Genomic DNA, 13,976 nt, shown 5'->3' with positions numbered 1-13,976 from the left:
CTGGGGCCCGCGCTGGGCCAAGGCTGTCACTCAGTCACTGCCAGGGCTGCAGTGGCAGCTGCTAACAGCCCACCGCGTGGAGACACAGACTGAGTGATTGGTGTACATAATAAACTAACATCTGTAAAGTGCAGCTCCGCATGGGTGTCAGGGAAGCTGTAGACAAAGCCGAATGGCATCATTAGGGCCAGATTTAAGACTCCAATTTGTGCTACATTTGCATAACAATGCACAGGAGCCACCGTTCACTGTTCCCTTTCAGGATTCTCTGTTTCACCTTCCCCAGGCGTTCCCCAGGGGGAGAAGGCAGGAGAAGTCTGAAGAAGGGGCTCAGCTAGTCAGCATGTCCTTCTTAAAAGGCAGGCTTCCCTGCAGGGTAAAGAGTCTCCAGTCACTTGAGTCCTGGGAGCCGCTTTGGACTGACCTCTGGTCTTCCTTAAACCTTCCCATTAACACCTGGTCGTGAGCACAGCAAGGTCAAGCAAAGCTGTGGAGCTGGGTAGGGTGGTGGATTGCTTGGGATTTATCCAGCTACTCTTCAGGCTGGGCAAGGGGATTGCAAGACAAAAGGCTACCTGGGTGACTTAGTAGTGAGCTTAAGGTTGGCCTGGGAAACTTAGTGAGATTCTGCCTCATCATAGATAGAAATTAAAAGACATGGAGAACCAGGGCTGGGAGCGGGACATAGTAGTAGAGTAAATACCTAGTCTTAGGCCCTGTATCTACTCCCCTAGAGAGAGAGAGAGAGAGAGAGAGAGAGAGAGAGAGAGAGAGAGAGAGAGAGAGAGAGAAGCTTTGGTGTCGAGAGCTAGAGCCCACACATGGCCTGGGCTTCCTTTATTAATTACCTGAGGCTCCGAGCTCCCTGGATCACCTCATGAGCCCCAATCTTATTGCCTCCAAAGAAAGAAGCCCATAGTAAGAGCTGTTAGTGAGAGACCCAGTGACAGAGGTGCCAACTGTCTGCTAAGGCTCAGGATCTTGTTCCTATCTCTTTCCTTTCCAATATGTTCAATAACTCAACAGTGTCAACATAGTATATGCTTAGCCACTCTTCTGGGGCTCAAGCACTGGTGCTGAGGATTTACTGTTGGATGAAGCCTTTGAGTGTCTGCCCTGGAAGGTATCTATCCCGTCCTCAGTCCTCAGCCCTGGCCAAGTACCCTAGTCTTCGACTCTGTGCTGGGGATCACCAGGTATGTTTGCCACACCATCATGCTTCTTTTGGCTTCAGCCCTCCCAAGGCTGATTCATCATCCTTAACTGGTTAAAAGGCAAAGATATGAGGCACTAAGAGTTTTGAAAAAAAGATAATAATGGCTTATAGTAATATTTATTTACAGAGATGGGATATTTTGCTTTAGAAGACCCTAAGTGCCTGCTGAACAGTCAGCTTAGCTGAGATCCAGGCTCAGTGAGAGAAGGGGTGGGGGGCAGTGACAAAGGTAGCTATCCCCACATCAGCCTCTGAATTCCACATGCAGAATCAGCCTATGGCCTCTGGATGCAGCATTATTTTATGGCCTCCACATGCAACATTATCCCATGGCCTTCACATGTAATACCAGTCCATCATCTCTGCATGCAACATTAGTCTCTGGTCTCCACATGCAGCATCAGACCATGGCTTCCACATGCAACGGTTCTGGCCGTTCCTGGCCTGCTAAACATTGGAAATGGCTTCTGATCCTAACTCTGCCATTAACTACCTGTGTGACCTTGACTGGGAAACAGGCTCAATATTCACAGTCAGAAAATATCCATTTAATTATATACCAGAGGCCTAGGCTCCTTTTAGCAATGCACATTACTACTGAACTGGGTCAGGGGCTGCAAGAAATACATTTCTAAGTGTGGGAAAAGTTTTCAGAGGAGTGAAACTGAGGATCCCTTGTATATGTGCAGATAGAGCGCAGAGTTGTAGAAGGAGAGACAGGGGGATACATTTCCCTCACCTTGGACCCCCCCCCCCCCCCGCATCTTGTAGCTGGCGAACACTGAAGAAAGCAGAGAGCCTAAAACTGAGATGGATTCTGTCTAGGTTTTGAACAGAGCAGAGCAAACTAGCAAAGCGGCTGTAAGATGCTGCGCCTGTTTCTTCTTTCTGTTTATAAACCTGAGGGCCAACAGGTGCTTAGAAGGGCCATCTGACAGTGATGGCCAGTGACATTTCCCATGTGGCTGTGCTATGCACAAAGCATCCACAGATGCCAGTCAAAAAGCAATGATCCAGTGGACTTTCACTCTCAACCGAAGACATTGACAGGGCGCCAGGGTACGGGAGAGGCAGCCTGCTTGCTGAAGCTGGCACGCAAAGGCTGGGGTGTCCAGGTAGAGTCTAGATAGGAAGAGAGGGCCTGACACCTGGAGGAATGATAATGCTCTCATTTGAATTGGATTTTAGAGGAAAGTAGTTTGAAAAAAACCCCTCAAGTCTTTGCTTAATGTAAAATTGACTGATAAAGTGAAGATTCTTTCTGATACAATGTAAGTCTTAAATAACGTACTTGGATTTCCATAAAACCAAGGGCCATCTATTTCTTTAAAAAAAAATAAATAAAACGTGTCAGGAGAGAGAAGCCATCAGAATCAGACTGCTACGTTAACGTTTCTTTTGTCAGTGAAGCAGAGAGGAGCACAGTGTCCCCACTTGCCTGATGAAAAGGGACTTATTCTGAGTCCTTAGGATGCTATGACCATTGGCCCAGCCACTGTTAAGTCCTTGCAATTGCCTGGTCATGAAAGGAGAAGGCACTTAAGGCTCTAAACCCTGAGGTAGTTATGTTATGAAGATACAGTTAATAAAAGGAACCCAACTTTGGTTTTCTGTGTTAATAATAAAGTCTAAGTCACATGTTATTTGTTTAATGTTATAAATAGGTCCACATGTATTAATGAATTCTACAACAGTAAACCTATCTGATGGGCAGGGATGGCTCCATAGTACATATAAGTAAAGGGAGACTAAAAATAAGAATGATAACAATTCACAGGCCAGTTGTAAAGGTGCTCACCTTTAAGCCTAGGGACAGAGCCAAGTTGGATCTCTGAGTGTGAGGCCAGGCTAGTCTACATAGTGAATTCCAGGACAGCCAGGACTGCATAGTAAAACCCTCAAAGTCAAGAACAAGAAAATATAGTCCAGGTCTGGAGATAGGACTCAGCAGTTAAGAGCATGTACTATTCTTGCAGAAGACTGGAGTTCAGTTCCCAGGATTCAGGTTGGGAAGCTTGCAGCTGCCTATAACTCGAGCTCCAGAGCTTGTGATGGCCTCTTTTGGCCTCTGGATTCCAACCCACACTCAAGTGTGCATACCCCCACACAGACATGAGCATATACATATAATTAAAAATAAACTTACTCAAATTTAGAAGGTAACAATAAGAGGCTGAGCTAGGAATCAAAGCAGGTCTGTTTGGGTTTGAATTTCTTCTTGTTCTTTTCTTATCTTTTTGCTTATTTGTAGGATACTTGCCCACTAGCCTTGGTACACACATATTCGGATGGAGTGGATCCCCATGTAGCCACTTAGAACTCACATCCCAGCTGTGATCTCTTTGCCCTGGGTAACTTAGGAGAAGCTGATATCCCTGCTTTATAGATCATGGTTAGAGAGACAATAGCATGGCCAGTAGGGAGCCTTGTGCTGAAGCCTACAGGTTCTTTCTGTATCCCAGCAGATCAGGGAAGAAAGGGGAGTGCACTAAGGCTGATAGGTATGGAGAAAGTGGCAGGCATGCGAAGAGTCATGGGTCTTCTCTGTAAAGCATAGACAACTCACTAATGACTTCAGGTGGAAGACAAGTATCTACAAGTTCGGAAGGAGAAAGCAGCATCTCTGATAGAACGTGAAGCCCAAGAGTCAAGGCTAAGGCTGGCATCAGCCACTGTAACAAAGAGCCAGACGGCTTAGAAACTCAGAACTTAACATTTCAGCGTAGGGATCAAGATCAGTGTGCTAGCTTTCTGGGGCAGCTCTGACAGCCATGAGCCGTACGTAGCTCGAGGCAACAAAAGTTGTTGCTTTCTTCATAGTTCTGAAGAGCAACACAAAATGAGGGACACTGGACAGAAATCAAGTTTTGGACAGAGTCATACTCTTGCTGGCAAGTGTGGGAGAGAATCTCATCCTTCCCACTGCCTCTCCCAGCTGCCAGCATTCTTGGGCTTCTGGTTGCATCAGCCAAATCTCTACGTCTTCCTCCTCCTGCCTTCTATGTCAAATGCATTTGTAGCCCTTCTGTAGTGACATCCTGACTGTTTTTAGGGTACACCTGGCTAAGCGCATGTATTTCTCCCTCTCAGAGTCTCTAAGGTGATGGCGTCTGCAAAGATCCCTTTTCCTCTTAAGGCAACATTCACAGGGTCCGCATCTTGGAGACAGGACAGGGTTCTTGTTCTGCCAGTTGTAGTCAGATCTGGGACCAGGATCTGTCTTCTTAGGTAGCAGAGGCATCCCCTCTTTGCTTTCTAAGCTCTTTCCATTTGACTATTCTCCAACCCTTGAAAGTGTCACTGCCCCCTCTCTAAAAACATTGTCTTCACTTCTGCTGAGCATTCATGAAAGGATGGACCAGCAAAAAAACCTTATTTACCATCAGGTGTCATATAGACATATTGCTATGGACTTCCTGAGTCGAAGTAGGGTGGGGTGAGGTGTTGGGAGAGCAAGGGAAGGAAAAGGTGAAGGCTGGGAACCAAGTGCTAGGACCGAAAAGATGACAATGAAGGGAAGGGGCTGAAGGGGGAGGGTGGGAGAAAGGGGGTGGGTGGGAGAAAGGGATGGGTGGCAGGAAGGGATGGGTGGCAGAAAGGGATGGGTGGCAGAAAGGGGGTATCAAAAGAAAGAAAAAGGAAAGCTTTAGCAAAAAGAGAAAACAATAAGAGAAAAACGTCAAGTTGGAGAGAGGGTAGAAAAGGGGAACAAAAGAACCGTGGAAGGGGAGGGAAAGTGAGAACAGAAAGGATGGGGTGAGTGATTGGCAGGAGACAGAGATAAGAAGGGAACAAGGCAGGGTGGAGGGGACGAGGAGAGGAGAGAGCTGAGGGAGGAAAGAATGAGGCAGAGGAGAGAGAAAGGCAGCCAGCGTGAGCCCCGGCTGGGGGAGGAAATCGCACAGGCTTTTGGTAAGGTGACAAACGTCTATATGTTAATATGCTGAAATAAATACAGTGGCTGCAACTTACAAATCACATTCATTGGCTGTTACAGTCTGGTAATTGTCCATACACGCATTTTTTTTTTTCTGGTTTCAGACCCTGGCTTATCAGAGGACAACATGCTTTTGAAATGCCACATTATTTTGTAAGTACATTTCACGTCCAAAAGTCCCACTAAGTGTGAAATACTGAAGACTTATTGCTTGCGCTTCCGTTCTTTGTTGCTCCCGGGCTCCAGCGTAAGGATGTTAAAATGGCCACTTCCATCATCAGCCTCCTGGCTTTCTGCTCTTCCTCTCCAGATCAGTCATTCATCTCCCCCCTTCTCTCCTTTCCTTTCCCTCCCATTTCTTCACCCTTTTGTTCATTTAAGTGAGTTTCTTCCTCCTGTCGGCTCCTCTTTTCCTTTCTTTCTGTCTTCCTTCCTTTCTTCCTTCCTTCCTTCCTTCCTTCCTTCTTTTCTCAATAGTTTTTCTTCCCTCTTTTTGTATTGCTTGTTTGTTTCTCTTCCTCTCCTCCAACCTTAAGTGTCTTTTGTAGGGCAACATAAAGCTATAAACCTCAGCATACTGACTTGGGACCTTATATTTGTTTACTGTGGAATCTACCATGAGCTTACAGAATTTTAGCAGTGCCCCTGTATCCAGGAAGTAATTCCTCCTCCTCCCTGTGCTGATCACCAAACATGTGTTCCAGACATCACCACGTGTCTGCAAAGGGGTGGAGGAGCTGTAGAGTCACTACTGGTCAAGAAACTTGCTGTCCTGTAGTTAGATCTTAGCTTCGGTTCTCCCCACCATCTCTTAGCTGTGATCACAGACAAATCCCACAAATATTCAAATATATAGGGAATTTACCTGTGTAGCTAATTTAAACACCAAGCTCTGGAACTTTGGAGGCAGTAGATCTTGGCGTGGTCTGACAATATACTTGTCCTGTAAGTTTTCGGGCATGCTGTAGCTGCCAGTCAAGGCCATGCTGTAGCTAGCAGCCAGGACTATGCTGTAGCTGCCATTAACGGCTATGCTTCAGAACCACTATCCTTCCTTTCATTGGTTGGTCTTCAGTGTCTTCACCAAAATGTATGGCTCTGGAGACATCCCTCTCCCCCTTATCCTGCAAATTAGGAGAAATAACATACCCAAGAAATGTAGCCCAGGACCCTCGTCCATGCATGGTAGGTTATACATAAATGCTAGCTCATAAAGAAAGTTCTCCTAAAGGGAGTCTGGTTTGTGACAGCACCTTGGGGATTAAAAATGCGTCTGGATATATTCACAGCAGCACACAAATGCTCCCATTTTTAAAGAAGCGGTTCAATGGCTTTTTAGCAAGGAAGTATCTCTGCTTATTAATAAATCTCTCTCAGTGGGATCAGTTCCCTGCAGTAACAGAAGATAAATGACCAAAGCTGGCACCATACCTGAGATTCTGGAAATCTAAAACTGATAACCTATACACACACGTGTTAATAAGACCAAGTGCAAAGTCCATTACTAAGGTCCAAGAAGAGAGAGTGTCTGCGGATATTGTTATCCAATCCCTTTGCCCAGCCTCTCCTTGCCGAAAGGGATCAGCATCCCCCAAATCACAGCTGGCTCGAAGCCAGGCAAGGTGCTAGAAAATTCATGCCTGTCCACTTCCCCATCAAGTGCCCTAGAAAATCCTATTCTCACTTGTCACATTAAGAAGCTGGAGCTCAGAGAGAGGTTAAATAACTTGCCCTGTGACATCTAGTTGGTCATGGTAGTACTGGGACTGGACCTTAGTTCTTTGTGACTCAGTGCTCCAATACAGATGAACATCTGGCTGTCTAGGACTCCAGGAGCCCAGCTGATTTTCCTTAGGACTTTAGTTTCCTTTTTCAGGGCAATGGGACTCTTTGAGATCTCTAAGCTTCGTCTGGCATAATGACCTGCATATGATCGACACTCGCTAATAAAAGTGAATAGAGGATAAATTATTTATACCCAAAAAAACAATATATATAGGATTCTCTCTATCAGGCATTCAAAAAGTGTTAATGAAAGAGCTCGGAGCTGCGTGATAGCTTGCTGAGAATTCCGGACTCTGGTCTAAGTTTTTTATTTTTGCTGAAGCATGCATGGGCAGCCCATATATGGTGGTTCTGTTGAACTTGTCCGTATTGGGTTTTACAGTCTAAGTTGATGAAGACCAGGTCTCTTCCTCAAGAGGGCACCAGCTCTCATTACAGATGGCTGTGAGCCACCATGTGGTTGCTAAGAATTGAACTAAGGACCTTTGGAAGAGCAGGCAGTGATCTTAACCGCTAAGCCATCTCTCCAGGCCTACCACTAGATAATTCTATAAAATAAATGAGGAAAGTTTCCTTTCAAACTATAAACTTTATTATGGCTATCCTACATACCCATTTGGATGTTCAAACATTGCTAGCAGTGTGACTATATATAGAGGTGGTGTCTTCAGGAGGTGACCAGGGTTAAATGAGGTCATGGGCTGAACCCTGACCCTTCCTTCAGAACTCAGATCTATTTCTTTGGCACCTCTCTCGGTGGCTTATGATATTTTGCTATGGGAATGCAAAGAACCAGTCTCCCCGACACATGTCCTTCACACTTCATACCTGTAGAACATGGAAAATTTAGACTGAATTTTTCTGAAAAGATTTGGAAATGCCAGAGTTCTGCCAAGTGTAAATGAGTCTGGTTGATGAGGGAACATGCTAAACATTCAATTCTTTCCCTGGAAATCCACGAACAGAGGAACAGTTAAAAGAAACTCTGCGGTCCAAACAAACCCCTATAGAAAACCCAAATGAACCCTCTTCGACTCTGTTTGCACCAACAGCCATCTCAGCCTTCCTGGGTGGGCAATGATTGGCAGCTGGCCTTCTTTTTGGTTGTGTTAATGGATGAGAGGACTGGACTGTGGTTAGGGCAGATTCACAAGGCTGAGGCAGGCTTGTCACCAACCAGGGTAGAGGACAGTTCAAATGCTGATCTGTGGTTTCACGATCACGGTGCCCTCGGCCTCTGCTGCGAAGAATGCAATCCAGTGCCCGTCTTGCAGAGTCAGAACAGGTTTGGGTCGAGTGGCAGAGCGTTGGGAATGATATCTCTGGCTACTTATTGATCACTTAGGGTATTACAGGCACTTCTGCATGTGAATTGGAGGAATTAGCTCCTTTGAGATTCCTACATACCCAGTCAGAGAAGGTGGTACTCGCGGTCTTCTGGATGTAAACGTGAACTTTGTGCATTGGCTGAGAAATGTCAGCAGCCACAGCTGAGCCCAGCCTATCCCGTCTCTAGGGCCTGTGTTGTCTTACAGCTCCATATGCTCATAGTCGCTACCTCTTACATCCTCATATGTGACTTCCCCTTCGAGTCACTGTCCCTGGCGGCATCTGTGTTTTCAGAAGTGCGGGAGAGAGACATCTCAAAACACACACGAACTGATTGATTCATGGAGGCTTTTCCGTCTCCTCTGACTTTCATTCTTTACCTCTGGCCTCTACCTTTACCTCACGAAGTAGGTGAGGATGATCCTGACCTTCCCGTCCTCCTGCCTCTACCCACTCAGAATGAAGGGATGACAGGCACGTGATACCACACCCAGAGTATGTGCTGCTGACAATCACACCTCAAGCTTGGGGTAAGCCAGGCAGGTACTCTACCAGCCGAACTCCATCTCTAGCCTGAGACAGGGGTTTCCTACGGCATCGCTCTGTTTTTCTTATGGTGCAACTCACATTGAGTACTGTGAATTGTTCCTTTGTCAGGTTCTGGGGGAAATTCCCCCTAGTCAGCAGCTTGGCACCTGGTACCCAAAATGCACTTGCAGTCATTGCGTTGATTGACACCTCTTGGAAGCACTGGCGTATCTGAAGGGTTATAAATCTGGAGCTGGTTAGTGCTTCACAGACAGATGCTTGCAGTTGTAGGGAAAAAGCTCCTTCTTCACTGCAGCCCCCAGGCTGGCTCTCCCCACATCCTCCCTGCAGCTTTGGCAGGCTAAGGTGAGCTGTATTGCTCTGTGACTGGCTGGTCCTCCTCATAATGATGCTCCTCACCCCCAGCTCTCCATAACCAAAAATCTGCTGGGAAGCAAAGCTCTAAGGAAGGAAAAAAAATGCAGGGAAAGGGAAGGGTCATAAAACACAGGCGAGTCTGGGAGACTTCCAATTATTTGTCCTGATGTGTTTGGTAAGATGGTGGAGCGGGAGGAAAGGGGGCCGCAGCGGTGTCTTCTGAGCTGGGAGCAGGAGCCGGTGTTCTCACATTTACACCTTTTCCCCTCACCGGTGTCAGTCCTGTCACCACTGACACACTGGGCTGACAGGCAGCTTGACATCTATGCAAACAGCTTAGGCAAAGCAGGGAGGATCAATGCAGACACTCAGAGCAAGAGATGCAATTCTGAGACGCCTGGTTCACTTTCCCACATCCGGGCATCTTGGGAAACAGGGTCACCAATTCCCTTCACGATAGTTAAGGGACACACCTTCTTAATGGACTTGAGCGTGACTTGTCATTTGTCAAATGTCCCCTATCCTACAGGCCTTTGAAAAATATATAATCCATTTAATCCTTACCAGGACACTAGATGGGAGATGTGATTACTGTCATTTTTCAAATGAGAGAACTAGGAAGCAAAGAAACCCCATGACCCTGCCAGGGTAGCATCCTAAGATCTGTCCTGGCTACAGGCTTACCTTGGTCTATGGAGTTTCTGACCCTTTCTCTTTTTTTGAGTAACTTGAGGTTCTCAACTGCAGTTTGAGGCCCTGCTGGCCTCACTTTTCCAATTTTTAAACTTTCAAAGTTTCCAAGGTGATGCTATCACTTCTCAGCCTGTCTCAGAGTGTCTCCATCTTGATGCCTTCAAGTAATAAGGTTTGTTTGAACAATCCATTAACATTGAGAAAATTACTTTCTCATTATGAAATATTTGTCACTTTAATACTAATTACTCCAACTGTATTTATTGAGGATTAATGACTGAGCAATATTTTATTAATAACCAACTGGCATTTATTATTGCATAAATAATAAATAGTGTCTCATTAAATATTAAATGGATTTTTTATTTGGGCACCTTCATTGAAAGTATTGCCAATTTTTTTGCATTTATTAAAAAAAATCTCATTAAAATGGTTGGCTAGTCTTGCCTTGGTGTCCCACCCCCGTCTCTCCCTAAAGAGTCCCTGACAATTCCTGTCCAATAGGGAGACTTTGGGAGTATTCGTCAGCCTGTCAGGAGAAGGCCCTTTGACGATGCGCGGCAGCCGTGGATTCTGGTTGCCATGAGAACTGTAACTTGGTGCTTTGCTCTCCCGCTCTGTTTTATTTACATCTGTAGTCCTCACTGGTGTCAGAGAGTCGCTGCCTTTAGGAACGAGTGCGCCACATAAGTAGCTCGTCTGAGACCATGGATGCAGGGGAGCAGGGAAAGCCTGCTCTTACCTTCCGTTTGCAGCGAGGGAATGAAACCCACAACAAGGGGTCACCAGGAAGACAGGAGCAAGACGGAGCTGCTGACCTGTGAACATCAGCACTTTGTCCCAGTGGCACTGCACCTATTCTTGCCCCGTGTCACTGGTCTACCCATCTGTCTAACCCATTGTGGCCTACCAAGAGGGCAGCTATCACAGAGCTTTATCTCTTAAGTTACAGCCTTACGTTTCCTAGCTCTCAGCCCCTCCCCACAAGCTTCCCATCGTTCTTAGAGTTGTTGCCCCACGCGAGAATCTCCAGGTGTGTGTTTACCTGTTCTCATAAAGCTAGTCTATCTGATAACCGTGTTACCTATGCCCCCTTCCTCTATGCCCTTGCCCCTGGTGTTGTTGGATACTCTCCCTTTAGGCTCTCTTCTGCCAGTCAAATGCTGTCCATTCTGGGAAGACTTGATTGCTTGCCTTATCCCAACACTGTCAGTTCAGGAGCTTCTGGGGAAGGACAGGGAGCTGGGAAGGAATGAAGCCTGGTTCCCCACCCTTTGGATGATTCCCATGTGTCTGGACTCCACAGAACCTTCCCCTTTGCTCTAGGTCTCACTGTCTCCCACAGCCCAGCATCTTCAGTTCGATCTCTCCTCTCTTCCTTGACAGGCTCCACCCACAATCAGAAGGAAAGCCATGGGGGTGGGGACAAATGGCATCCTCTTCCTTGGTCTGTACTCTCGAGGTCTCTGACCTCAGATTCCTTCTTCATTCAAGTAAAGGTGCCTGCGCGTGTCATGTGGGTTAACTGAGACCCTCCACGGGGTGTTCCTCCATTGGTTCTGGGATCAGAGAGTTCCAGAGCTCACCTCTTCCTCTGGGGACACTCTGCTCTGGGTCTGCTGTAGTCCCTTGACATGGGCCTCCCCCCTTCCCTGCTCTCACTAGGCGGAGGCCCTGCCTCCTCAGACATAATGTTGTAGCGCTCAGCCTGGAATACCTTCTACTCTTTAAACCTGCGTGTTCTCCATACCATGGCCATTTTCCAGAGGCTTCTTTATTGAAGAATTATTTTTATTTATGTGCACGTGTCTGTGTATGGGGGTATAAATACCTGAGAACAGGTGCCAGCAGAAGCCAGGAAGGGGCATCAGGTGACCTGAAACTGGAACTATAGCTGGCAGTGAGCTGCCTGACACGACCTGGGGACTGGGAGTCAAACTCGAGTCCTCTGCAAGAGTAGAAAACACTCTCGGCTCCTTAGGTATCTCTCCAGACTATCTTATCTTAGTATCTTACCGCTATTACCTAACTTCTGTGTCTCCAGCTTTTGATCGACACCTTGTAGGCCTTCCAAGAGACACTTGACAAATCCACTTGGAAGAATGAGTCTATGCTTCTTTCGACTGGAATGGAATTTGAAAACCATTGTAACCCGGCTTTCTTTGATCTATGGAATGGACTAAGCCTGAGAATAATGGGCTGGTCCGATTTCCAGTTTCAGACAGAGCAATGAGCTCTAGAACATGACATGTGCATCTATTTCAGTGAGACTCTTGCACCCCCTCTGCCCCCACGCCATCCTGTAACAATAGAAGTCCTCATTCTGCTGAAACTCTGTCATTCCTTAAACATTTGGAGGGTTAGAAATTAGGACAAGACTATCAGCCAAAGGCAGCGGGCACCGCTGTACTGACTGGGTATCTTATCAGACATTCAGGGATGCAGCAAGAAATGTCACGGGGAACTTCCGACAAAAATATTTAATTAATAGCAACAGCTACAGAGATGAATAACAGCATCCAGGCAATTACGGTGTTCAATAAACCAGCTCTCCCAGGATGGGCGGTGGCAGATTACCAACTGATGGACTGCATTTCAATATGGTATCTGCTCACTGGAAAGACCCAGTGGGTCCCTCCCTTCCATGACATGGCCAGGAGTTGTGTTATCGTTATATAGCCTTTTAAAAATGAAATCATAAATCACATTATCTGTCAGAATGGTCAGGGATTTCTAGTTCACTCCAAAATAATACCCAACAATAATGTGACCCTGGTGTGTGTTTGTATGTGTGGGCGTGGGTATGTATATATGCATACGCACACACATACACAAAATACACACTGGGAACCACTGGAGGGATGTTTATAAAGCACCAGAATCTGTGTTTCAGTGTCCCTGAGCTCCAGAGCTCACGTCAATGGGAGATGGGAGAAGTTTGGGCTTTTAAATTTCTAGTGCTGGCTCTATGACCTTGGATAACTTCCTTTACTTCCTGGAAACTACAGCTTCTCTGTTGTCATTATCCTCTGTTGTCATTATCAAGTGTACTGAGATTTTCCTAGTGGTGTGGTGGTTTAATGAAGGTGATGGGCTACCCAAAGCTCCTGGTGAACCGTTGTACTGTGCTACCTGGTGATACTTTTCTCCTTACTAAGGGTGCTGGGGTTGGGCGGGGGAGCTTGATTTTTCTCACCTCTGAGGAGCTCATCATATGGGCAGGGAGCCAGCTTGACTCAAGCCAGTCTAGCAGAAAAAGCACAGTCTGAAAACAGGGCAAGACACCTCCACAAGGATCTCAGCCGTTGCAAACTTCCATGGGACAGACAGGGTTGCACTATTATAAAGTTAACATGATGCCCAGGCCTTGTTCTCCAGAGGAAAGAATTGAGCACAATCACATATCCTATCTAGATTTCACTTCCTAGAACACCTCCTCCTAAGATGCCCCTTTAAAGGAATTTGTAACTAGTACAAATCCCAGGACATAGCTGTAGTCAGGAGATTGTGGGTTCTGCCTTTGATCTGATTCAAGTCAGAATGTCAAAACCTAGGACACAAGTGAAGGTTTCTCAAGGGCGACATGCAGACTGAAATGTTCAGGAACGGCCTGCTCTGTGCACTTCCTTTTGGGCCCTATAGCACCTGCTTAGCTCTAAGTTCCCTTCAAGTCACTTAGAAACATCTGATGGAAAAAACAATAAAGTGCCAAGCAAAATGTCAGCTACTAGAAAGGCAATGGTGTGGAAGTGATCTACCAAACACAATAGATATGAAAAAGACAACATAGCCCAGTAAGGGCCACGGAGGGGAAGTAAAACCTGCTGGAGAGCATGTGCAGAGCCTTGATGGTGGATCAGTCACCTGCCTTCTCGAACAAGACTCACCGGTGGGACCTGGTGAGTTCTTGTAGTCCTGAATTAAGTGGGACTTTGCAGTGGGAGCAGTTGTCTATAAAAGAGAAAGCAGGGCTCTCATACAGACACAAATTTCCAAGTTACCTAGGTGATGACAAGTCAAATTCTAAACAAAGCACTGTAGAAGAGTGCCTGAAAGTGTATATTCCAACAGTAGGAAGCAGCATCTCTCAGATGAGAAGTTGGCAGTGGT

The 13,976-nt window shown here is 46.4% G+C and overlaps 1 protein-coding gene across 3 annotated transcripts in view; it reads left to right on the top strand.

The window, feature by feature from the left end:
* The window catches only part of Dab1 (DAB adaptor protein 1), a 1,122,840-nt gene that overhangs the window by 225,128 nt on the left and 883,736 nt on the right, over positions 1-13,976 (top strand). For 2 of the 3 annotated variants that reach the window (XM_085686342.2, XM_048453230.3), the window contains exon 2: positions 5,258-5,306. The exons of the other annotated variant lie outside the window; for it this stretch is intronic. The gene's annotated coding sequence lies outside the window, so the exon portion shown is untranslated. The remainder of the gene's footprint in view (positions 1-5,257; positions 5,307-13,976) is intronic. 3 annotated transcript variants of the gene reach the window in all.

This window comes from Myodes glareolus, chromosome 3, assembly GCF_982192425.1.
Source record: "Myodes glareolus chromosome 3, mMyoGla1.1, whole genome shotgun sequence".
In the NCBI taxonomy this organism is placed as follows: Eukaryota; Metazoa; Chordata; class Mammalia; order Rodentia; family Cricetidae; genus Myodes; species Myodes glareolus.
Note: the sequence above shows the minus strand (reverse complement) of the source record. Positions and strands in the feature narration are given on the sequence as shown.